This window comes from Mesocricetus auratus, unplaced genomic scaffold, assembly GCF_017639785.1.
Source record: "Mesocricetus auratus isolate SY011 unplaced genomic scaffold, BCM_Maur_2.0 Super-Scaffold_100025, whole genome shotgun sequence".
In the NCBI taxonomy this organism is placed as follows: Eukaryota; Metazoa; Chordata; class Mammalia; order Rodentia; family Cricetidae; genus Mesocricetus; species Mesocricetus auratus.
Genome location: NW_024429206.1, coordinates 19,495,072 through 19,520,108, shown reverse-complemented (window position 1 = coordinate 19,520,108; position 25,037 = coordinate 19,495,072). Strand labels below are relative to the sequence as shown.

Sequence of the window (25,037 nt, the reverse complement as noted above, 5' to 3'; positions counted from 1 at the left end):
TACAAACCTCCCAGGCTCTAAAACACCCAGGGAACACTAGACTGTTCTGGGGTGGAGTGGCAGAGGCACCATCCACTTAATGGGTCTGGAGCTCACTTTAGGAACATACTGCCAGGGTTTGTCTCAGGGTGTGGTCTGAGCATCAGCATCCCACATAGAGTACCTATAGATTGGGGGGAGGAGATGCCATGGCTCCTGAAAGCAGGGCCAATGCTCATTGCTGCTTTGGAAACCTGGTATGGGGTCTGGAGGGAAGCATAGAGGCAGGGGACATGGGGAGAGAGGGACCATGAGGATGGGGTTTCCGGTATCTCCCCAGAATAAGATCGTGTCTAACCAGACACCCAGGTGGTCCATGCTATGTGTTGCTCTGACCCTGACATTTGGATAACTTTGAGCCACACTTTGTTGGAAACACTAAGCTGCTGTGCCATGAACTCATCCTCCTGCCTGAACAGTAATTCCAGAGGGATCTACATCACCCAAGAAAAATATACTATTTATGCAGTGACCGAGGACCATACCTCCTGAGCCTAGATCCCAGAGGAAGCTAGTTAATTGCTGTCAATCACGTTAATAGATGGCATGCGGGCTAGTCCTGCGGTATAGTGATGAAGTTTTATTGTTTTTCTTGTACATGTGCTCAGAGATTATTATTGGACAAGGAGAGTGCTGAGTGAAAATTATCAATGTGGAAAACAGAAGTCTATAATCTATCTTGGTTTGTGTATTAAACTGTGGAACAGCATAGCCTTCAGAGGGCATTTGGTTTCTGCTCTAAATTGTATTTTATATATGAAGTGGGGAGACCAGCCAAAGGATATGGGATCCTAATCTATGGCCCAACAATTCCAGATCTTTCTAAATAATTTGTAAGAACAGAATAACAATGATTCAGAGGAGAAGATAGCATTGAGATGGGATGTGTGTGTGTGTGTGTATGACTGTGCACAGAAGGGTGTAGCTATGTCTAAGTATATTTGTGTGAGGTGTGCTTTTGTGCATGTGGGGTGTGTGTGTGTGTGTGTGTGTGTGTGTGTGTGTGTGTGTGTGTGTGTAGAGGAGAGGAGAAAAAGAGAGAGAAGAAGGAAAGAGAGAGAGACGAGAGCAATGAACTTTTGATTACAAGCCAGCAAAGTAAATTGGCAGGTACTGTTCTGAGGGACACACATCTCATTCAGACCCACAGAAACAGCCAGTGGATAAATGGGAGAAATTGCCTTGCTTGTGGCCCTTAGTCCAAAATCATTACTGTGCCTATAACCAATCTTGTTTTCCCTTCATTGGGAAAATAGCCTTGAAGTCATGTGACTACCAAGCTGGGAGCCAGCAGGAGGCATGGGAGTGATGAAATTCTAGCTCATTCTGGAAAATAAGGCAGTAGACTAAGAACTGTGACCCTTTTGAGAGTTTGAATGACAAGCATGTCTTCAGGTGGCTCTGGGATGTTTCGTCTGTGGAGTCATGAGTGACAGATGCCCAGTCACAAGCACTGCGCAGTCGAGTGGAGTCTCCACAGAGGAGAAAGAAACTGGTATCTCCCATGTATCCATGTCATCTTAGACAAAGCGTCTTCCTCTTTATTCTCACTGCCATCCTAGACGCCACCTCCATCTTCACTGCCAAGGCCAAAGATCATGTTGTGGGGCGTGTGCTGTTGTAACATCTTTATAGGAAGAGAAGGAAATAAGGGCAGCTAGTGAGTACAAGAGCAAAATTCCAGGTCAGTCTTGAGGGTTGTTTGTTTGTTTGTTTGTTTGTTTTCAGGGCATTGGTAGGTTTGGTTCAGTTGGGGGTGTGGCTTTTTTACCTTTTATGTTGAGACAGAGTGTTGTAGAATGCTATCTTCCTAGCAAAACACCCACCACGTCCATCAGATCAGCCGTGCCAGCTTGCAAGAGACCATCACGACAGGTCTTGGTGACTGTTGTTCCCTCAGAGAAGGTTTGAGCATCACTGGACCTCCCCCTGAAGCCGCTGCTTCTCCTGGCCTTTGCAGGTAATTCTTCCCTGATTGCATGTGGCCTCGGGGGTCTCAGGAGGCGTGGACTCAGGCTGAAAAGGGCAATAGGAGGGGTCTCAGTCTCTGCAGCTCTCAGGAAGCCATTTTCTATGCCGGATGAAGATTTTCCAGTGTGGTTGTTTGGGGCCACCCGTGATCTCACTAGTAGTCACTACCCCTGCTCTGTGAGTAAGCTCAATAAGCCCATTGGTTCCCCTGGGGTGAACTTTGGGGAAATCACACTTTGATTTGTCATCAGGACCTTTGGGGGAAGAAGCAGACATTGTTTCTGCCCCATCCCCACCCCCATCCCACCCTACCCCAGGAAGAAATTCGGAAAGCATAGTGACCCAGACAGACCTTGAATTTATTATCTTCCTACCTCGGCCACCAACCCCACATAGCTGGGATTATGGGTCAGTGTCCCCAGGCCTAGCCTCCAAGTCAAGCTCTTGACCATGACACCAAACACACCACTTATCCAAACATTCCAAAAAAATTACAAAAAGAAATGTGCATTTGCAAAGTTTTCTGTTACCCTGATATTGGAGCCTAGCAATCCAAACACACAAAGCCACACACAGCCTGGGTTCCCCTTCTACTCTGTTCCCACAGATGTGTCCCAGAGAGACACACTCCGGCTACATTCTCCTGAACTATTTTTTTTAAGTTTTTGCAAAATGTTTTCGTGTGCAACAATTCAAAGACCCTGGAAACCTTCCCAGTCTCTTAGCGTCCTCCTCCCAAGAGAAAGATTGGTTATTTAACCCCACACATTCCACCCTGCCGAGGGCCCCTATACAATAACCCTGCTCCCTGACCACGACCACAAGGCATGGAAGTCTGGGGCTGATACACCCAGCAGTGTGCTCATTAATCAGGAAAGAGCGTGACTCCCATTTGCTTCGCTGATAAGATTCTGAGGTGCGTTACAAAGAATTTCAAAACGACAGTCTGGATGGAATGAAGCAACAGAATAAATGCGCAGTGGGCGTCTGGGGGGGTTGCAGGATTTTTGGCCTCTTCTCTCTCTGAGGAGAGACTATGATGAGGTAGGGCAGCTAGCTGCAAGCTCCTGGCAGGAATTCAAGGGCGATGAACGCAGACAGGGAAACATGGATGCTTGGAGGAGGCAGCCAAACATCTCCCATATGTCACTTTTCCAGTACATTTGAGCTAAAATGGCAGTGGCGTAGGGGCCAACTAGGTTTGCTAGGGCTGCACAGAAAAGAGGGAGGTTGTTTTCTTGCACGTGACCAAAGCGGGACGTGGGCCAACGCATGCGTCCAGGTAAGCACAGTGCAAACACCTAACCATTTAAACTGCGGGTGGAGTGTGTCTGGTTTGGGTGTTTTGCAAGGCTAGAATAAATAGTGACAAGAAGCATAGCTGGGTAACAAGGAAAAGAGAAGATGCCGAAGCCAGAAAGAAAGGTGGCAGCAACTAACGCTGAGGGTCTGTGACTGTGACCCTCTAGGACAGCGCCTCTCAACCCGTGGGGCGCGACCTCTCTGAGAGTAGAACAACCCTTTCATCGGTGTCGCTCATGGCCAGCCTGCACAGCATATATTTGCATTACGATTCCTAACAGTTATGAAGTAGCAACGAAAATAATTGCAAGGTTGGGGATCACCACAACGTGAGGAGCCATATTAAAGGGAAGCAGCATTAGGAAGGTTAAGAACCTCTGATGTAGAAGCAAAGGGAGACGGATAGGTCCCTGGAAGGAAAGACCGTTAATAACCAACTGTAGGTTTGACTGGAGCCTTGGACATGGCTGCTCGGTCTTGTGAGGAAAAAGGTGCCTGAAGCCCCAGGTCCCGCCCTCTTCTCTGACTGCCAGCAACGATGTCATTAGAACAGTCTTCTGATAACACTCCAGAGAAATGGAGATCATTTTCACTTCCCTTATCAAGAAACGGGATAGAGAATAGCAATCGATGAATTCAGGCAAATGAATATGCAGGAGGGCCAACCATGCACAGCAGAGGCCATCATTTTCCCAGAAGTGAGCCTTGACTTGTCACAGAAGAGGCAGGAAGCAGGCTTCAGGACCACGGGGACTTTAGGGACTCAAAGAAACTCAAGGTACTCTAGGTACTAATGGGAAACTCTCATAGGCATGAGTCCTGAAAAACAGCCACTGTCTTGGTGGAACACTGTTTAGGCAAAGCACACACACTCTCTTATACTCTGTGTGCATCTTACCTGTGTGGCGGGCACAGGGAAGACACGAGCAGAGGAATACCAGGAAAACACTACTCTAGTGAGCTGAGGGAGTGGTGACATCCGTGACATCTAGCCCCATGCGTGGTTATGACCTCCGGAGGTCCACATAATGCTTGAGTTGCAAAGGTCCCTCTTGCACAGCTCTGAGGCACACATGAAGACTTGTGACTTTCAGGATGGTTGTTTGTTTGTTTATCTGTTTGTTTTTACTGTATGATCTCCACCCATTATTTTGTTATCAAACCTAGTGCTTCAGAATTTGAACAACAGCTGTGTGTGTGTGTGTGTGTGTGTGTGTGTGTGTGTGTGTGTGTGTGTGTGTGTGTGTGTCGGGAGAGGGTGGACTGCCTACCCTTTCTGTGCCTCCACAAGAGCTAACATCTCAATATTGACAGAACCCAAGGTAACGTTCTTTCTGGCCTGCTTAGAGAGATGGGAAGACAGCAGCTAAGGAGTCCTGAGCTGTCTCCAGGTGACCTCTACTCTCCTGTGCTTGCTATGAGGCTTCTATGACTATCTCCTGTTGGGCAGGCTAGCTGCCCTCCAGAAGCATCTACCATCCCATTGGAGAAAAAATCAGTGGGGCTGGAGAGATGGCTCGATGGTCAAGAATACGGACTGCTAATGGTTAAGAATACAGACTGCTAATCCACAGGACCTGTGTTTGATTCCCAGCACCTACATGGCAATTCACAGCCATCTATAACTCCAGCTCTGGAGGGTCAAATGTCCTCTTCTGGCTTCCATGGGGTACTGCATGTGCAGACAAAGTAAATATGCACATCAAAACAAAGATGACTTTTTTAAAGCAAAGAAGAAATGAGCCCAGTAGCCCACGTGCCATGCATTTTGTTCTGCACAGCTGTCCCTTGTTAGAATCGGCCACTAGCCAGCAAGGAGCACCAGATGATGGAGGCTCTGTGTGACACAGCAAGGGACATAGATAAGTGTGATGACCTCACGCCCAGAGACTTCACAGCCTTTCAAGAAACATGAAATGATGGATAGAAGCAGAAGAAAAGACACAGAAACATCTGAGCTACAGCCTAGGACCCCAGCAGGGATCTGAGCTCAGACCAGCTCTGTATGCCAGTCAGCTTGGAGGGAGCATGGAGCAATGGCAGAGGGACCCTTGTGTGGTGACACTGGGAATTCATGTGGGGACTCCATGTATACTCTATTCCTCTCTCCCCTTCCGCCTTCTTTTATGCCTCCCTCCTCTTCCCTTTCTCCTTCCCTCTCTCCTATATTCTCTCCCTCCCTCTCTCTGTCTCTGGCCTCCCCTCCCTTCACTTTTCTCTTACTCCCTATCTCTCTCATCCAGCCTTCTGCCCAGGAGAACTGGTGACTCTATTTCACAAGATCTCTGGGTTTTGTGGAGAAGCTACGAGATTCTAATCTTGTGTAAAACGCTTGGTTTTACAACACTGCAAATTCAAATGTGCAGAAAATATGTAAGCAGAAAAAAAATAAGGCCCCAGGGTCCAGTTTTTTAATTCCTGTGAATATGCTGGTATCAAATGATTTGAAAACACAATAACAAGTGGGTTTGGTTAAAAATTGCCTTAGTCCTTTGGGGATGTGAGCACAAAATACCCTGGCCTGGCTCACCCATGAACTATAGAGAGTTCATTGCTCACAGTCCTGGGCCTGGAAGTTCAAGAGCAAAGCTTTGACAAAGCTGGCACTTGCTTCCCAACTGGTAAGATTTGCTTGAGGACTATCTCCCGGGCTCGTGGGTTTGCATGCTCGTTTCACCTGCAGATGGCATTGCTTTAGAAGGCTGTGGAAACTCTGGGAATTGGGGCCTACTTAGCAGATATGGACTGCTGGGTGCCCTGGAGGCTTAGACCCCGACAAGATCTGAACAAGCTTGGTCACAGGCTCCAGATGCCATGCTTACTCCAACAAAGGGGACTCAACCCACAAAACTGAGCCAACATAAGCAGTGTGCCCCCTGAAGCAGCTTCTGCCAGGGATTGCCAGGGCAATGGGGGCAGTCACTAACACACCAGTTCAAAGATGGCGAGCTCTCGTGGGTCCTGTGGGGGAGGCAGGCTGCTTGCTCCCTTTGTAATCCCAGTCACCAAGGCTCTACCCTCAAGACCTAATCACCTCCTGATACCATTGTACCCACCGATATTTAAATACATACAGCAAAGAGCCAGCAGCAGGGCACTTCACCCCTCCCTCTCCTTGGTGGATAATTCTTGTCTACAGTGAATACGGTTGGACATCCCTGCTGGCTAACACAAGACCCACCACCCCGTAGGGATCTGGGGACTGTGTCATCCACAACCCATAATCTTGCTATGTGATACAAAACGGTGTCTATTAACCCCCTCCCCAAAAAAAAAAAAACACTTGTTTTCAACAAGGAAAACAAAACTTAGCAAAAGAACCTTTCTCCATTTAGCATTCCTGATAATTTTGCATTCCTGGGTGGTGTTAAACGTTGCTTAGATTTATAATAGGAAGCAATTACCAGACAAATTCACCATCTTCAGCTAATACGACTCCCTTCAAAATGTGATGTTTCTGAAGAAACAGATAAAAGCCAGGCTGAAGTGATCACATTTGGGGAGGCAATTCCTTTTATATCTTTTGTAAAAGTGATTACAGACAAATTTCCTTTGCCAAAAAAGCCAACGCCTAGTGCATATGTACTTTATTTTCTTGGCATCCCTCAGCCCCTTAATTTTTTTGCAATTAGAGAAAATATTTGGTAATAATAACATCTCTCACTTGAGTCAGATAAATTCCCTTCCCCTCCTTCCTCCCTCCCAGCTCCTCCCACCCAAGCTCCCCACCTCAAATCCTTTCTCCACAGAAGAAATGCAGCTCACTTCTACAGGCTTGGGCTCATGGGTCACCTCCACCAAATGGTATAGCTTTCACTCCACCACCCCCTTGCCCACGCACATCAGTCTGTTTCTGTTCCGGGCCAGAACCCAGGGGTCCTTATCCTGGGTGGTAAATGGAACGTGGGATGTACTTTGGGACAGACAAGATTGATGGGCTGGGGCACGGCTCAGCAGGAAAGCTTTTCTGGGGTGTGTGTGAGGAAGCCCTGGGCTCCAACCTGGCCCTGCATGGAGAGAGAGGGGAGGGGGGGAGGTAAAGGAAGGAAGGGGAGGGGAGAGAGAGGTGGGAAGCACGCAGCCTTTGGAAGCCCGCTCATTGAGCTTGGTCGTGGAATTGGAAAGAGCATACTTACTTACTAATCAGGGCCTTGTTGCAGTTCCCTGAGCTGCCTTTGTAAAGGGTCTGACACGGGACAGCTGCCTGCCCTCCTCCTCTCCTCCACACTTAGGAGAGGACCATTTTCCAGGTCCCACCCCTCCATGTCAGCCCTCAGAGTAGATAGATACCAAAGAATTTTTACCTGCCCCTTGACAGGCATTCTCACCATGCCATCATCATCATCGTCGTCATATGTCCTCCCCCCTCTCCCACCCCCCCTCCTTCCCTCTCTCCCTCGCCATAAGTCTCCTACATCAAAAGCACCAGGCACTCTCCAGTTCCTCCCACTTATCACACCTCCCAGCATCCCTCATGGTGACATGGTATTTCTGGGAATGTGAGTAAATGTGATGTGGATTTTGCCCACCCCACCCACCCGATGTAGTCTGGGCCAGCCGGGGATTTTACAGTCCTTGAGATCATTTCTTTCCTTCTCCCCTGCCTGAAGGCAGAGGGCTCAGATTCGATGGTTAAGCCGTCCTGAGTCCCCAAATGACCACACACAGGAGATTATCCACTCTCTGGGATCCCCTTAGTTTAAAGGGGCATAAAATTGAACAGTGAGCATGGTTCCCCATCGACCCTGGCTTCTTCGCCATCCCGTCAGGCGTGGCGAGAGACAGTAGAATGTCCTGAGCCAAATGAGGCAGATCCTCACTTCCCACCCAGAGTGTCACCATGAACCCTTGACACAGCCTCTTTAGCGTCTGCCCTCTTCCCTGGGACTGTGACCCAAACAGCGGACAGTCTGTTTTCGTGGAGTCAGAGCAGGACCCCCGTGGTCTAGCCTGTCTGTCCCTGCTCCTCCGTTGGCTTTGTTACCCAAGCCTGACCCTCTAGCACTCCTGAGTCTACAGACCCCAGCATCCTTCTGGAGACTCCCTGCTGGCCTGAGCGAGCCAGGCTCTGTCTTGCACTCGCAGCGGAGAACCCTGAGTAACACAGCTGATATCAGGGCAAAAAAATGTTTACACATGCTTGAGCGTTCTCAGCCAAGCCGGCCACCCCCAGCTCCCCAGCCAGATCTGATGCAACGGCCAGGCAGCCACACCCTTGGCTGCAGCTCCGTGGACATGTCTCATGAACTTACAATGCTAAAACCACCAGTCCCTTGTCCATCCTCTAAATGCTGAGGGCTGAGCAAAACTCCAAGAACTGCCTCAGGTCCCCAAGCTATGTGATAAAACCTGACTCTTCTCAGAATATGGGTGGGTGACTTTCAGCAAGGGCTAAAGAGATGTGGCTTTGTTACCCTTCCTCGGCCCCGGTGAGATGCCACCAACACCAAAATGCCCCGTGTTTGGGATCCATTCCAACCTTAGGCTGCTATGTCTGTGGATCACAGGGAATCTAGCTCTGTGAAGTAGGGAGGTCAGGGCCAGCTGCTGTGAATAATAACACCTGACAAGAGATCGCTGCTTATCCATCACAGGCAGGGATTCAAGGGTCCCCAAGTGGCCACAGCACTCCTCACGTGTGACTCAGAACAAGTTCCTCCAACTATGTCCTCTCATGTATCCTTGGTAGCCTGCACCAAGCCAGAAGGAAGGAGGATGCATGGCAAAGATGGCTCCCTCGGGAGAGCACTTGCTGTGCAAGCATGAGGATCTGAGTTCAGATCCCCAACACCCCTGTACAAGGCTAAGCATGGTAACACACATCTGGGGAGGTAAAGGCAGGGGAAATCCCTGCAGCTTCCTGACCAGCGGGTCCAACCAACCAGCAAGATCCAGGTTCAGCAAGAGACCCTGTCTTGGGGCTGGAGAGATAGCTCAATGGTTAAGAGCACTGGCTTCTCTTCCAGAGGACCTGGGTTCAATTCCCAACGCCTACCTGGCAGCTCACACCCATCTGCAACCTCAGCTTCAGGGGAACTGACACCCTCACAAGGACATATGTGTAGACAAAACGCCAATGCTCATAAAGTAAAAGTTTGAAAAATAAAGTAAAATGTTAAAAGAGAGAAAGAGAGAGAACCTGTCTCAAAAAAGTGAGCAGGCTGGGGAGCTGGCTCTGTGGTTAAGAGCACATGCTGCTCTTCCAGAGGACCTGAGTCTCAGCACTCATGTTGGGAGGTATACAACTGCTTGTAACTCCAGATCCAAGGGAACCTACACTTCTGGCCTCAGCAGGCACCTGCACATATGTAAGTAGACAGATCCGCATACACACCCATAATTAAAAATAGTAGAATAAAAAGTTGAACTCCTTAAAAAGTCATAGTATTAATAATAAATATAGTAATAATAATGTGGAATTCAATAGGGAAAGATACCCAACATTGACCGCTAGACTATACACACACACACAGAGCAAGGCAAAAATGGGTAACCAGCCGTGTGAGGGAAGTATTTACAGGTCAGGTCATATGTCCCCAATACCTCTTCTAGTCGCCTGCCATTTGCCACATCATACCTCTGGGACACTAGATCACGGGCCACACGGTTACACCTGTGCTGAAAATGAAAAGAAAGTCAGAAACTGCTGTCTGTCACCCGCAGAGAGCTTCACACATAGTAGGCCACAGGGCTGGGAGCCACAGACACCCGCAAAACAGCTTCTCCAGCAAGAACATCAATCATGTGCCTGTTGAAAATCATGGGCCTGTTGAAAGGGCTCCGCAACCTGATAGGTTGGCATTTCCGGCGGTTCCGGGGCTGCTCCTGGGAGCTAAAGTACGTGACAGGAGAGGGACGTGTGGCCTCCATTGGTCATTGCAGTTGAAGCACGGGGGTCACATAAGATTTGTTTTCAGGTGCCAAGATCCTGCGGAGCGAGGACCTCAGTGTGGCCGTGTGCACACGGGACGTCTGTGGACTTCGGCAGACCCTCAGTGCATACACAGATTGCTGGAGTCTCAGCTCTTTTTCCCCCCACCGTCTTTCCATCTAAACGAACGGATTGGAGATGAACGAAGGAACGAGCTGCTACTGTGTCCTCATTCGCACTTAACGATTGCAAACCCGACTGCGGGCGTTGTCTCCCCAGACCTGAGGATGCCTTCTCCTACACGCTCTACCACGAGCCTTCTCTGCATGCCAAGAGGGTGGGAGGTCCACAGAGACTGCACACGGGTGATATTCACGAGGTAGGACCCGCCGCAGCACACTGAATAAATTTGTCCACCTGTGTTCCAGACCGCTCCACCACCCCTCCTCACAGCTGATCCAGGGTTTAATCACTTCTGCCATCTGGAAAATCTCCCGTGCATCTGTCGGGCCCTTCAACAGTGCACGAGGGGAATGGCTACCTGGAACTGCTATGCAGACGTCCCGAGGATGAGGCGGAGTGAGCATGTCTCTCAGGACCGCAGTGTCCTCCTGGGAACTTGCCATCCCAAAGGAGTAACAGAGGGCAAATAAGACACACAAAAAAAAGGAGATTGTGGACTGCCTGCTAGGTCTCTGGCCTCTGCCTCAGGGTGTCTAGAAGTCCGCAGGCCTCCTTCAGTTCTAGAATTCTAGAGCCGAACCTCTGAGCCCTCTGCTCTGCTGCCCCCTGGTGGACGTTCTCTGTAGAGTCACACTCTTTGCCTGGCTCCCCAGGTATAAGCAGTTTCCGGTAGAAAAGGAGCCTTAGTTCCCGCCCCACCCGACTCTAATTGACAGGCCGAAAAGGAGGGACGCCCGTTAGCGGTGACCATCACACCACCCTCACCCTTTTCCCAGATGCACCTCCTTATCCTTTGCTCTCCTCAGTGACCCAGCTCCCCCAGCTCTTCTCTGCCAAAGATGCCCCTCTCTGGAGTTCCCTCCCCGCCAGTTGACCCCATACATTCTGCAAGCCTCCTCCGTGCACAATTTCTACCCTAACTTCCAGAGCTGACTGGCACCCAGCCCTGTGCTGTGCTTCATGTCCACGTGGCATTTAGCGTCAGACTGGCAGGCTGTGTGTGATTATCTCCCAAACTACAGCGACAGACTGTGACAACACGGGGCCACGCTATTTTCTTCATCACTCAGCCAATATCAGAGGTCATTCAGTGGGTGACTTAGAGGAATATGCAGGCTACCGGGCTATGGGCGCTTGGCCTCCTGAACCAGTGATGGGGAGAAAATCCCAAGGGGAGAACGGGGTTTACGAGCCCCTGGAGGCCTCCATTTGGGACACATCTTGCACTGAGACTTTGTTCAGACATGTGACCCAAAGACTACAGCACTGGTATCATGTGAATGCTGGCGATACACCCAGGCTCACCCAGATCCACCAAGTCACATCTTCACTGCTCTGTGACAAGATCTCAGGGACTCGGATGCACATGCATGAGCATTTGGAGGGAGCTGCAGTTCCCCCTGCATAAACCAAGAAAGCAGCAGCCACAGCTGTGCCTCAGCTCCGTGCCTCCACCACCCCCAGACCTGCTAAGCACTCCCAAGATCTTAGAACCCCCACTGCAGCCTCATTTAGCCAGGCTCTGACATTCAGAAGCCCCCTTGGTCCCGCAGACAATATCCCAGCTCGCCCGCCATGTCTGCTGCTTAGCGTCGACGGAGGTGCTGTAGTGGATGTGGGACTTGGGTACCACTGCAAGGTCTCCCCGCTTTTGTCTGGGCTTCCTTTTGCACGTCTCCTAATGGAGCCTCTGTAGCATCATTCGCTGAAGCTTGGCATGTCGTTTCAGGATGTAGCTTTGAACAGAAACACCAGCACGCATGGTGAGGGACTTGCTTGGTCCATTCCACGTGGAAAACGTGGCCCAGCCATGCCCAGCCCTCACGATGTCATTTTAGTTTCTTCCTCAGTGGTTGATACCTGCATATCCGGGGCTTTGGATGCCTATCTTTTGGGTAGAAATCCCTGGAGTTACGTGGCAAATGTGTCCCTAGTTTTCCATCCTCTCACCGGCACTGAGAGATACCTCAGACCCCTTCTGCCAAGGTTAAAATGCTCCAGAGAATGTGAGGGTCTCAAGCACAGTAGCTCTGCAAGGCCTGGAACGAAAAGGATGTGTCTACAGCCCTGCACACAGTCCTGTCCAAGGCAAGGCCTGTGGAGCAGTTTTCCTTCCTAGACAGTGGCAAACCCGTGTGTTGTAAAGGACTGTCTTGCCTATGACCCTTCCAACCTTGAGGTGCAGGGGTCGCTAAATTTCTACACATATGTGTTTGTGTATGTACGAAATATATAAATGCATAATATATGTGCAATGAATGTAGGCAACACATGTGGACCTTTTGAACAAATCCCCTTGTAGGCTTGTGGCCACAGTATGGAGCGTGGGCTCCCCCAAGTGGCTAATAGGGGAAATGTTCAGGGGTGTTGGCATCCCAAGCCCAGGAGTCCAGGAGCATCTGAGACACTAGCGACTTGCAGGTGAAATGAAAATGACAAATAGGCCCTTTCACTGGGGAGCCTGCACTCTAGCAGGATGGGTCATGTCTGCAGTTAGCAGAGGGCGCAGCTCACTCTTGTAGTCTAGGGCCAGATCTCTGTCTGTTAGCCAGCTGGGCAGGCACCTGTGTGACGGGTCGGGAGGATAGATGAGCAATAGCAAACAGAGGACTGGAACCATCTGAGAGGTTTCCCATGCCGAGCATCATTCTGTCTCCTCCCCCGTCCACATCTGTCTCCTTTTGCTCTCCATCTCTGTCTCTATCCCTCTCTGTGTGTCTCTATATCTCTCAGACGACGCCTGAATCAAGGGATGGCGAACAATAAGGGCGGAGGCCGGGTCTCTTGGCAGACAGAGGTGCTCTGTCATAAGCACTGGCCACACAAAGCAAGTCTGTGGAATGCCAGGCCATGAGAGTTGAGAAACAGCCCGGTAAGCCACTGCACAGGGTGTGAGGGACGCTGCAGATGACCTGGATAAGGAGCCTGAAATGAGGGTCCTCCTGGTTATCAGGAAGGAGATGCAATTATCAGACATACGACAAGGCATCTAAGGTTTGGGGGAGGAGGGCAGAGGCAGGCAGGATGAAGGAGGGGGATCACACTGATGTGGGAGAACCTCACCTTAGGCAGGCTCGTGGTGCCTCCCACAGTTGAAAAAGACAGGAGGAATTCTCCCAGAAGCCTCTGGAAGGCAGCCCAGAAACACCCTGGATTTTCCCTTCTGGCTTCTAGAACTATAAGAGAATAAATTTAAGCCATAGACAAGAAGTGATTGGGGAAGAAAGAATGAGATCGTCGGAGGAAGTCCACCTGCTTGTAGGAGGCTGGCACCTCCCAGATCAGGTCCCCGGGATGCCTGGCTGCTTTGGCTGTGGGGAGTGGGTACCATCCTCAGAGGGCTTCAAATAGTGCCCTTTGATGAATAGTTAGGGCTCTTAAATGATCCCCTGCCAACCCATATTTTCTATGCCTAGGCAACACTGGTAATGATGAAAACCAATCAGGAGCCACACTCCGCATCACGCTGGAAGTGAGTCCTCTGGAGATGTCGCCGGCTGCCATGTTGCCACTTTTAGAGAGGAAAGACATATCTGTGGGTTTCACCACTGGACTCATGGTAAGGCTGCCCTATGAGTGTACAGAACAGGCGCCCCGACACATCCCTGAGGAACCCCGTAGACCGTAGAGTGGGACCCCATAGGCGGGGCCTATGAGTCTCCACGCTCTGGTGATTCAGATCAAACAATTGCCCCGAGTAACCACCAGCTTCACCCCGCCTAGAAAGCCCAAGAAGAGGGCCTAAGACTGAGTAACAGTAACTTCAGAATAAAACAGGCATGTGAAGGAAGTAAGAGACTGTAGCTGGCCATGAATAGCGCAGCTGCCGTGGAGACCATGCTGATCCAGAGCTACCACTTGACCTGTAAACCCACTCCTGTCTGCGCATAGAAAGGAAGTAAGAACAGGTGTTCAAAATCTGCCGCACACAAAGGCCGCTTACAATAGCCAAACGAGTAGACACCGAATGCTCGTCGGCGATAAGTGGCTATGCAAATGCAGCCCAAGCACACAGCTCTCAGAGCTCAGCTCCGGAGAGAAATGAGGTTCTGCCGCAAGCTGCATCGTGGGTCGGTCTTAAAATCTGATCCGACTGAGAAGCTAGGCAGAAGGCCGCATTTAAATGAGCCGTCCGGAAGAGGCGGATCCACGCAGGTAGAGAGCAGATTGGCGGTTGCAGAGGCTGGTGTTCCGGTTTGCTCTTCGATTTCTGGGACAAACGGCACACCCAAAGGCAACTTGGGGAGGAAGGTGTTTATTTGGCTTTATGCTTCTAGGTCACAACTCCATCATGGAGGGAAGTCAGGGCAGGAACTCAAGCAGGAGCCAAGGTACAAACTGGGGGTGTGGGAGGGATGCTTACTGCCTTGTTCTCTGGGGCTTATTCAGCAGGTTTTCTTATACAACACAGAATCACCTAAGCCTAGGGATGGTGCCACCCACAGTGGGCTGGGCACATTAAGAAAATGCTCCATAGACGTGTTCACAGGTCAGTCTGATGAAGGCAACTCTTCAGTTGAGGTTTATTCTTCCCAGGTGACAAGGCTTGTGTCAAGTTGACACAGCTGGGAAAGTAGAGTGGCAACAATTGTTAAAGTTAAAGCCTTTCTTTTTATTTAGACAGAAAAGAGGAGATGGTGGGGGATGCCCTTCTGTGTATATGTCTTTCTCATTGTTGATGAATAAAACACTGATTGGCCAATAGAGGCAGGAAGATAGGCAGAACTAGGAAACGAGGAGAATGCTGGAGAGAGTAAGAGAGAGGCCTTGAAGAGACTCCCACACTGCAAAAGGAGTAACATGCTGGATTATGGGGAAGCCACAGTCTCATGGCAATACACAGATTAATAGAAATGGGCTAATAATTAAGAGAAAGCAAGCCAGTAAGAAGCCCTAGCCATCGGCAAACAGTTTTAGAATTAATATAAGACTCTCTGTGTATTTATTTGGAGCTAAAGGGGGGCAGGACCTGTCAGGGCAGAAACCTCCATCTTCATGTATATCTGTGTGCATGTGTCTGTGTTCACACATGCAAATGCAGGCACCAGCAGAGCTCAGGAGAGGGGGTCAGATCCCTTGGAGCTGTAGTTTCAGACAGTTGCAAATTGTCCAGTGTGAGTGCTAGGAGCCCAACTCCAGTCCTCTGTAAGAGCAGTATGTAACGGCAGTGCACAGCTTAACCACTGAGCCATAACTTCAGCCCCTGTCCTCGGCGTCTTACAATGAGCTGGCCACCCATCCCAGAGGTTCCCTGGCTGTGGAGACTGGCTGATACATACTAGTGAACGGCCTGTGAATTATGTATGTGTTCCACCACCACCCTCCCATTAGGGGAAAGCCATTGCCCAGATAGATAGAATTCTTGGGGAGGTGGTGGCCAGACTGAAGAGGAGCTGTTGGGAAAAGATCTGGATGTTAAGAATCAACTGAGCCCGGGTGTTGGTGGTGCCCGCCTTTAATCCCAGCACTTGGGAGGCAGAGACAGACGGATCTATGTGAGTTCGAGACCAACCTGGTCTAAAAAGTGAGTTCCAGGAGAGCCAAGGCTACACAGAGAAAGTCTGTCTTGAAAAACTGGAAGGAAGGAAGGAAGGGAGGAAGGAAGAGAGAGAGAGAGAGAGAGAGAGAGAGAGAGAGAGAGAGAGAGAGATCAACTGCTCAGAAACCTGGAGGAGATAGTGGCCCTTCCTTCCACGAAGCTGTACGTGTGGCAGCTCCAAGCACCGAGCAAAGAGGCAAGTCTGGTACAGTTCAGACTCATACCAGATAAGAAGACATGGAAATGTGGCAGTAAGACATTCACATTGGGTCCCAGGAGCCATTGGCTGCCACGGGGAGTGATCAGTCAGGTGGCTTGACCTGCTATAACTCTGACGCTGTCACCTCCTTGGCCGGGTATTCACGGCCACACAGGAACCTCACTCTCTGCTCTCAGTCCCCCACTTACACATGGCCTTTCCATTGAGGCTATCTCCCCGTGAGACTTCCCGATAGAAGCATGAGTCTACTTCTGCGTTGGAGAGCCCTCAGAGTTTGAAAAGGGAAAATCACACTTGTCTGCCTGCTGTCTATTGTCACTTAACGGCCTGCTGAAGAAAGGCCCAACAAGGGACTTCAAACACTGAGAAGTCCAGAGTGCCTTCCGTGTATTCCGAGACTCGGAGCTCCTCCAGAGGAGAAAGTGAAGCCTCGTCAAGGAGCACTGGGGCTGCACACTCTTTCTGCCATCGCTTTCTGGAAGTCACAGCCTGAGTGTAGCATCTGAACTTCAGAGCTGGGGGCGATTTCTGCACCTATTTGAAAAGGTCACAAGGCAGCCAGCCAATTTTCTTCTCTAAAAAGACTTTCAGTTCAGCTCTTTCTGCTCCCCACTTTGATGTCCCCAGTATTTCAAGACCACTCAGAGCAAGCGCTTTGGGTCCAGATGGAAGTCAAGACATAAATTTGTTAATAACTCCAGACATAAAATATAGAGTGGGGCTGAGGGGTGGAGTATGTGCGTAGCATTTGTGAGGCCTGAGGGTTCAATGATTCCAGGAAACGGCGAGGCAAAGGGGAGGATAAGAGAGAAAGGAGAAGAAAAAATAATCCTTTTTTACAAGGGTTATTTTTTATTTTTGTATATATACGTATATATATACATATATGAGACATATGTACATGCGTGTGTGTGTGTGTGTGTGTGTCAATCAGCTGAAAGAACAAAACTAACAGTTACACAAACATACTGAAAATACAGTTGAAAAAAATGTGATGACCATTCTAATCCTATCTCTCTAAATAAATGTGGTTAAAAAAAATCAATTAACAGAAAGCAAGACTAGAGATCTTTGAGGCAACAAATGCTATTGCTTTTTCCATTAAAGCCAGCGAAGAGACATTGGCATCCGGAGTAGCGCTATTGCTCCATGTGGATTAGCAGTCTCTGTAGATTTATAAATAAAAGCATCAGTATAAACATCTGGGATGGGAATGTGCAGCTTCTTTTTTTTCTGAACATGACTGCATACCCTCCAAATATAAAAACTAGTAAAATAAATTAATGTACGAGTAAATACAGTAGGAGATGAAGGCAGACAGATTGATGATAAATCTTCTAAGTTATTTTCTGTGTATTAGCCCTAAACAACTAATATAAAGTGAAGAAAATACCCCCATTTGTCAAAAGTGATAGGAGCCAAATGGTATTTAAATAAAAGTATACAATGAGGTTTAACGGAGTCTTATTGGAAGCCATAAAAGAAGATGAACACAGATGGGAAAATACGCACCAAGTCAGAGAGGAGTTCTAAAGCCACAGCCATTAAAACCTCGTGGCACTGATACATAAGTAGCCATTGAGACTACAAAACAAGTACAGAATGGGCCCAGATGTCCGGCTATAGCAGAGCTGTGGTGGTTAACACTGATTGAAAACTTACCAGATTCACCTACGAGACAGGCTTCCAGGTGCAGCTATGAGGGATTATCTGCATTAGGTTAACTGAAAGGGAAATACACTCCCTGTGATTGGGCGGCACCATTCCCTAGGCTGGGATCCTGGACTGAGTGAAAAGGAGAAAGACAGCTGAGCACCAGCATCCATCTCTCTCTGCTTCCTGACGGTGACCAGCTGCCTCACGTTCTGCTGCCACGCCTTCTGCTATGATGGACTGTGTACCCTCAAACCGTGATCCAGAATAAACTCTTATGTTGTTTCTCACGGTGTTTACCGCAGAAACAGAAAAAGTAACAAAGACAGGAGGCAAGGGGGTATCTCCTTATATGGAGCGTCTTCAGTGACTGTGTGACGACATATGCATGACAAGGGAAATAAAATCACACAGAACAGTGCCTCTGATACTTGCATGGGGATCTGCCTCAGTGACAAAAAAAAAGTAGTAAAATTTGCAATTGCCAAGTCAGTAGACAAATGTTGTTATTACCATGAAAGGGAAAAATCATCTTACCACTTCTGGCTCAAAATCCAGAAACCATTTTTTTAATTGATAAATTCATGGGCTAAAGAGATGGTTCAGTGGTTAAAAGCTCCACTGCTCTTGTAGAGTTCAGTTTGCAGCACACACATGGCCACCCCAGTTCCAAGAAAACCAGTTCCATCTTCTGGCCTCTGAGGGCACTGCGCTAATGTGGTACCCACACATGCACACAAACACTCATACACATAAAATAAATAAATCATATTTTAATTTGTTAAAAAAGTTTTAAAAAATCGATGACTTTGGCTATGTTTTAGAATGCAAAAACACCAAGCTGGGTGTAGCGGCTCATGCCTTTTATCCCAGCACTTGGGAGACAGAGGCAGGTGGATCTCTGTGAGTTCAAGACTAGCCTGATCTACAGGCCAGCCAGGGCTACAACATGAGGATGGGAGCAGAGGCAAGAATACCTCCAACCTTCTAGGCAAGCCTGGTCTACTTAGAGTTCCAGGCCAGCCAGGAATACATAGTGAGAATGGGAAGAAAATATCACCAATGTTTTCCACAATAAAGGGCTCCTAAAAATTAATGAAAGATAAGATAGAACTTTAGGGGGAAGCAGCAGGGGGATAGAAACAGGAAGCCACAAAGAAAGATCCGGCACCCAGCACGGATGAAGAGACATCGACTCACATCGGCCAAGGGAGATGTGAATCTTCAAACCATGCTGAGTTACCAAGACACCGGCCAGAGCGACGAGATTTGGAAACCTAAGCTCTTCCTGCACTTCGGAGAGAGTCCAGGGCTTGGAAAGGCGATTAGTTAGCAGACAGCTAACAGAGGAGAGCAGGGACCCAGCGATGCTCCTCCTGGGAACTTCCGTGCTGATGAGAAGTCTGCCCACACACGTGGTGAATGACAAGCACGCGCGGGTTATGTTTGCAGCTGCGTTCTTAATAACGAAACATTATCGGCAACCCAGGGAGTGAGCCAGCTCAATATATGTAATGTGGAGCATTCTCCCAGAGACTGTGTGAAAAAAAAAAAAAAAAGCCAGACACCAATAGTGTCTTTGAGTAGAGAGACAATAGGGGCCTATATCCTAATTGTTTGTTTCTGCATATTCAAATCATGGCAGGACACAAGAGAAATAAAAACAGACCCAGAGCTGAGTGGTAAGAGAGCCACTGCCCAGCCAGGTGCCTCCAGCACCCCTGCTTTTGGGTCATTTGGGTGTCTAAAGCATCCCTTGTTCAAATAATTCAGAGTATTAAAATCTCACTAAATTCAGGCACACTCAGCATGACAAAGGACCACACTATGGAAGCATAACCCAGCAGGCTGTTGCCAATGGTTACATAGATGGGCAGAGGATTGGGGTGGGGAATGTACTTTCAGAAAGTGCTTGAGAATTGCATTACCTATGATGAGAAACGGCTATGTATGCGAGGCTCCTGCCCCAAGGCACATTTGCAGATCGCATCTACAGTTTTTATAATCACCATACTCTTGTCTAACTGAAACCAGTCATTTTTAATTTTCTTTTAAGTTGTTCCAATAAAGGGCCAGTGAGGCTGCAGGGTTGGTAAAGGGACTTCGTACCAAGCCTGACAACATGTCTTCCATCCCTGGTACCAACATGGTGGATAGGAAGAGCCAGCAATACACAAACAAGTAACCATAATAAAAAAAAAAAAAACCCAGCAAATTAAAGTGTCACTTAAAAAAATCCAAATGAACAGATTTTTACCAAGGAGAACATTTAGCCCTCTTTTAGCAGACAAAAACCAAAAGCCAGAGAAGAACAGTTATTATCTGTAAGAAAGAGATTTTTTTTTCTTATTGAAACATCTTAATGTTTTACATTATAGTAGAGGCATGAGATTCAGAATTCAACCTCATTCTTTATCTTAGCCTGTATTTTCATTTGTTTATTTATTTTACTTTCTTAAGAACGTTCTAACCGGATGGTGTTGGTGGCAAAGTACTCGGAAGGCAGAGGCAGGTGGATCTCTGTGAGTTCAAGGCCAGCCTGGTCTACAGAGTGAGTTCCAGGACAGCTAGGACTGTTTCAAAGAGAAACCCTGTCTCAAAACACCAAAAAGAAAAAAGAAAGAAAGAAAGAACATTCTAGAGCCAGGTATGGCAATGCATAATTGTAATTCCAGCACTCTAGGTCAGAAGTAGGAAAATCTCAAGTTCTGGGGGCAGGTACAGTGACACAGTGAGACCTTGTGTTAAGAAACCAAACATAGGCTAGGCCTTTAATCCCAGCTCTTTAGAGGCAGAAGAAGGTGGATCTCTGTGAGTCCAAGGCCAGCCTGGTCTACAGAGTGAGTTCCAGAGAGAGAGAGAAGGGGGGAGGGAAGAAAAGAAAGAAAAAAGGAAAGGAAAGAAAGAGGAGGAGGGAGGAAAGGAAGGGAAGGGAAGGGAAGGGAAAGAAAAGGACTAAGCATGGGCCAGCAGGATTGCTCAAGGGTAAAGGTGCCTGCTGCCAAGCTTGACGATCTAAGTTGCATCTCCGGGACCTGGATGGTGGGGACAGAGAACCAGCTTCCTCAAACTGTCCTCTGACCTCCATGTATATGCTGTGTCACACATGCCACACACATGCACACAAAACAGATAAATAAAATTTAGTAAAAATTTGCCAGGAGGTGTTGTTGCACGCCTTTAATCCCAGCACTTGGAAGGCAGAGGCAGGCAGATCTCTGTGAGTTCAAGGTCAGCCTGGTCTACAGAGAGTGTGCTGGGACAGGCTCCAACGCTACACAGAGAAACCCTGCTAGGATTTTTTTAAAAATGGGGGCAACTGGAGAGATAGTTCAGCAGTTAAGAGCACTGACTCCTCTTCCAGAGGTCCTGAGTTCAATTCCTAGCAACCACATGGTGGCTCACGGCCATCTATACTGGGGATCTGATGCCCTCTTCTGGCATAAAGTTGTACATGCAGATAGAGCACTCATACATAAATAAATAAATCTTTAAGAAAAAGATTAAAATTGTATCCTATAAAACGGGGTTAGGTGGGCACCGTGGTAGTACAGGCCTTTATTTCCAGCACCCAGAAGGCAGAAACAGCTGAATGTCTGTGAGTTCGAGGTTAGCCTGGTCTACATAGCAAGTTCCAGGTCAGCTAGGGTTACATAGTTTTAAAAAATAGCATCAGTCAACAAAATGACCCAGGAGAGAAGCTTTTTCTGTTTGATTTGGGAACAGGAACACCAATCATCATTCTTTTAGCACCACAGCTGTTTTTCTTAATATGAGTTCTGATATTCTTTCAAGAAATCTATAGAATTGGTGTCACTGTGCCCAGGGCTCCGCATTCCCACAGGAGGGGATGATGAGTTACAACATCACTTTTTTCCTATCTGGATGGCTGCCTTAAGGTAACCGTAGCAACAGGCTGCTTGGTGACTACTAAAGGAGCAGATCGATGCTCACAGATGGGAGGACTCGGGCTGAGGAATTTCACTTGGCTTTCAATCTGCCTTGCTGTATGTAAAGTCTTGATTCTGAGTCCTCAAATCACCTTTGTACAAGACCATTTAGTATGAAATGGGCAGAGCTCCTGGGGAAGTCAAGACGATGATTGCGGAGCAAAAGCCAGTAGACACCTCAGTTAATATTGACTGCCCTGGCTCTGGCTACGCTGTGTAGACACTGAGCAAAGAGTTCAGAATCTTCCAGCTAAAACTAAAATTGAGAAGATGATAATATGTGTGATAATATACATATTAGTTTTATCTGGGGTTAAATGAGATGCTGGTAAAGCATTTGACATCATGGCTGGTACATATGATACAAAGACTAATTTGTAGCCAGGCAGCGGAGTTGCACACCTTTAATCCCAGCACTTGGGAGGCAGTGTTTATGTCCACCATGTTCCAGTGCACCTCACCTCCTGGTCCCACCCACTGTTGTTGTGTTGTTTGCTTGAATTTTATGGAAGAAAACAAAACTCTAAACAGAACTTGGGGGTGTGGCTCGGTAGTAGAATGCTTGTCTAGCATGCATGAAGCCTTTGGTTCAGTCCCCAGAACTACAAAAAGGAAGGGAAGCAGAGAGGGGAAGGGATGGGGAAAGGGGGGGAGGAAGAAGGAAGGAGAGCCCCTAACAGTAAGTAATAGAGATTTTAATTCTATGAAGCCAAGAATGAGAGTAGACAATCAGGCCATGGGGTCTGAGTATGATCAGCATATGCTATGTCCCGTGTGTGGATGTCATGAAACCTATTATTTTATGCAACTAAAATAAATATGCTGCTAGGCAGTAGTGGTGCACGCCTTTAATCCCAGCACTTGGAAGGCAGAGAGGCAGGTGGATCTCTGAGTTCAAGGCCAGACTGGTCTACAGAGTGAGTTCCAAGGCCACAGAGAAACCCCTGTCTCGAAAAACAAACAAAAAATAAATTAAATGTGCTAATAAAACAAGGGGGAAGGAATGAGAGCCCTTTGAAATAGGTCACACACTGGAGACTGTATGTTTGTGTATGCTATATACACATATATGTCATATGGCGCATCTATATTAAATATGCATGTATATGTGTGTATGCTATATGCACATGTGTATTATATATACATATGTGTATATGTGTGTATGATATTTGCATATGGGTGTTATATATGCATGTGTATGTGTATATGTGTATTCTATGTGAATGTGTGTGTTATATATGTATGTATGTATATGTCTGTGTTATATATGCTTGTGTGTAATGTGTGTATGCTATATGCATATGTGTTATATATGCATGTGTATATGTATGTATGTTATATTCACATGTATGTTATATATGCATGTGTATATGTATCTTAGATAGGTAGGCACACGTGTGTGTGTGTGTGTGTGTGTGTGTGTGTGTGTGTGTGTGTGTGTGTGTGTGTTAGCATTCCTGGCAGATCTGAAGCCCAGGCTTTCACAGCTCAGTGCTGGATCTCAGTGCAAGAGAGACTCAAGGCGACAGACGATGGATGGCCCAGAGAATCCTGGCTGAGAGGCGATGGCTGACTCATGTGGTAAGTATGCTCTAACCCTTTTTTCTTTTGTAAGACAGGGTCTCCATGTGTAGTTCTAGCTGTCCTGGAACTTGCTAGGTAGACCAGGCTGTCCTAAATAAAACTTGAACTCACAGGGATCCACCTGCCTCTGCCTCCTGAGTGCTGGAATTAAAGGTATGTGCCACCATACCAAGTTCCCCCTCCTCCCCCTTTTTCTTTTCTTTCTCCCTGTCCACCCCTACCCCCATCCCCCACCCCTGCCATGGTTCTGACGATATGAACCTAGGATAGGTGCCCTAGGAGTGACCTATGTCCCAGACCAAAAACCAAACTCAAGAGCAAAAGGCTGGGAGCAGACCACAGTGGTAATTAATGTGCTTATTAGCACCCACAAGGCCCTACAACAACAAATGGGGGGACATGAATGTTCCTTAGTGGGGTTACAACAGGAGGCAAAAATCACCAAGAGTAACTGAGAAGACTGTGACATCCCTCCAAATCCCTCCTGTTCCCTATGCCTGTCCCACCCAAACCATAATTGGGCATCTCAGAGCTTACTTCTGCCGGCCTCCCTGACAGACTGTAAAGAGCAGGAACATTGCAAACTGCAAAAAAAAAAAAAAAAGCAGCAATGTTTGATAACTGGGGTGAACAACCATGCCAGAGAACTCTCCCAGACCCATAAAGCCATCAAGAAGCTGAGGTCCACAGAACTAGACCGGCGGCAACTGGAGATGGAAACCATCACTACAGTCGGTGAACAGAGACTAATTCGAGCACTTCAGACACTGGAAGGCCCTCTGGGAGATTGATGAGGCTTGCAAATATTTCCACTCTAATCTCTTCTGGTGATTGTGCTGTGGAAATCAAGTGTGTGTTGAACAAGCTGCAGTTCTTCCGAACCAGGGACGAGCCTCCCCAATTCATGCAGTTCGCTTTGGGTCATTTCCAGGAATTTGTTAGCCTTAAATATTGCCAAATATTGGCTTATTTCCTGTTAAAAAAGGACCCTGAGCAGAAAAATCTGTATCTCTGGCAACACAGTAGGGCTGGTATTGCCGCTGCAACCTCCTGCTAAGTCTGCCCTCATCAGGCAGAGATCCGGCATGCGCGGGAAAATGAAAACACACACCCTGACTAGATACCTTCCTCTCCAGTGGCCCCCGGACAAGGATAAGATTAAGGCCTTCCTCGGGCAAAGCTGTCCCATTGCTGCACTGCTGACATCAGTGAAAGAAAAAAGACATGGCTCAGTGGTTGCAAATACTAGCTAGCCTGGAATGGTAGCATTCAGGAGGCAGGCCAGCCCGGCCCACATAGCAAACTCCAGGCTAGCCAGGGTTGCATAGTATGACCTTGTCTCAAAAAAAGAAAAAAAAAAGTTCTGGCACTGGCTGCTCTTCCAGAGGACCCAGATTCAGTTCCCAGAACCCACTTAACTAGAGTTAAGTCTGTAACTCTAGTCCAGGGGGATCTAACAACCTTTTCTGGACTGTGTGGGTACTATATACACATGGTAGAGGTACAAACACTCAGGTGCGTATACACGTACATCAAATAAACAAATATTTTGAAAATAGTCATAAGAGGCTGGAAAGATGGCTCAGCAGTTAAGAGCACTGACAGCTCTTCCAGGGGGCCTGGGTTCAATTCTCAGCACCCACATGGTGGCTCACAACTGTCTGTAACTCCAGGATCCACCACTCTCACACGGACATACATGCAGACAAAACACCAACTAAAAAA

At 48.0% G+C, this 25,037-nt stretch overlaps 1 long non-coding RNA gene across 5 annotated transcripts in view; it reads right to left on the bottom strand.

The window, feature by feature from the left end:
• Positions 1-636: 636 nt before the first annotated feature.
• Positions 637-25,037, bottom strand: part of LOC121134066 — a 28,694-nt gene continuing 4,293 nt past the window's right edge. Inside the window, exons 3-6 of one of the 5 annotated variants that reach the window (XR_005871081.1) lie at positions 9,856-9,925; positions 6,717-6,769; positions 1,811-2,055; positions 637-1,666 (exon numbers count right to left, since the gene is read on the bottom strand). This is a non-coding gene — a long non-coding RNA (uncharacterized LOC121134066). Of the gene's footprint in view, positions 1,667-1,810; positions 2,056-6,716; positions 6,770-9,855; positions 9,931-25,037 lie in introns of all 5 variants that reach the window. The other 4 variants (XR_005871079.1, XR_005871082.1, XR_005871080.1 and 1 more) reach the window with 4 other exon arrangements.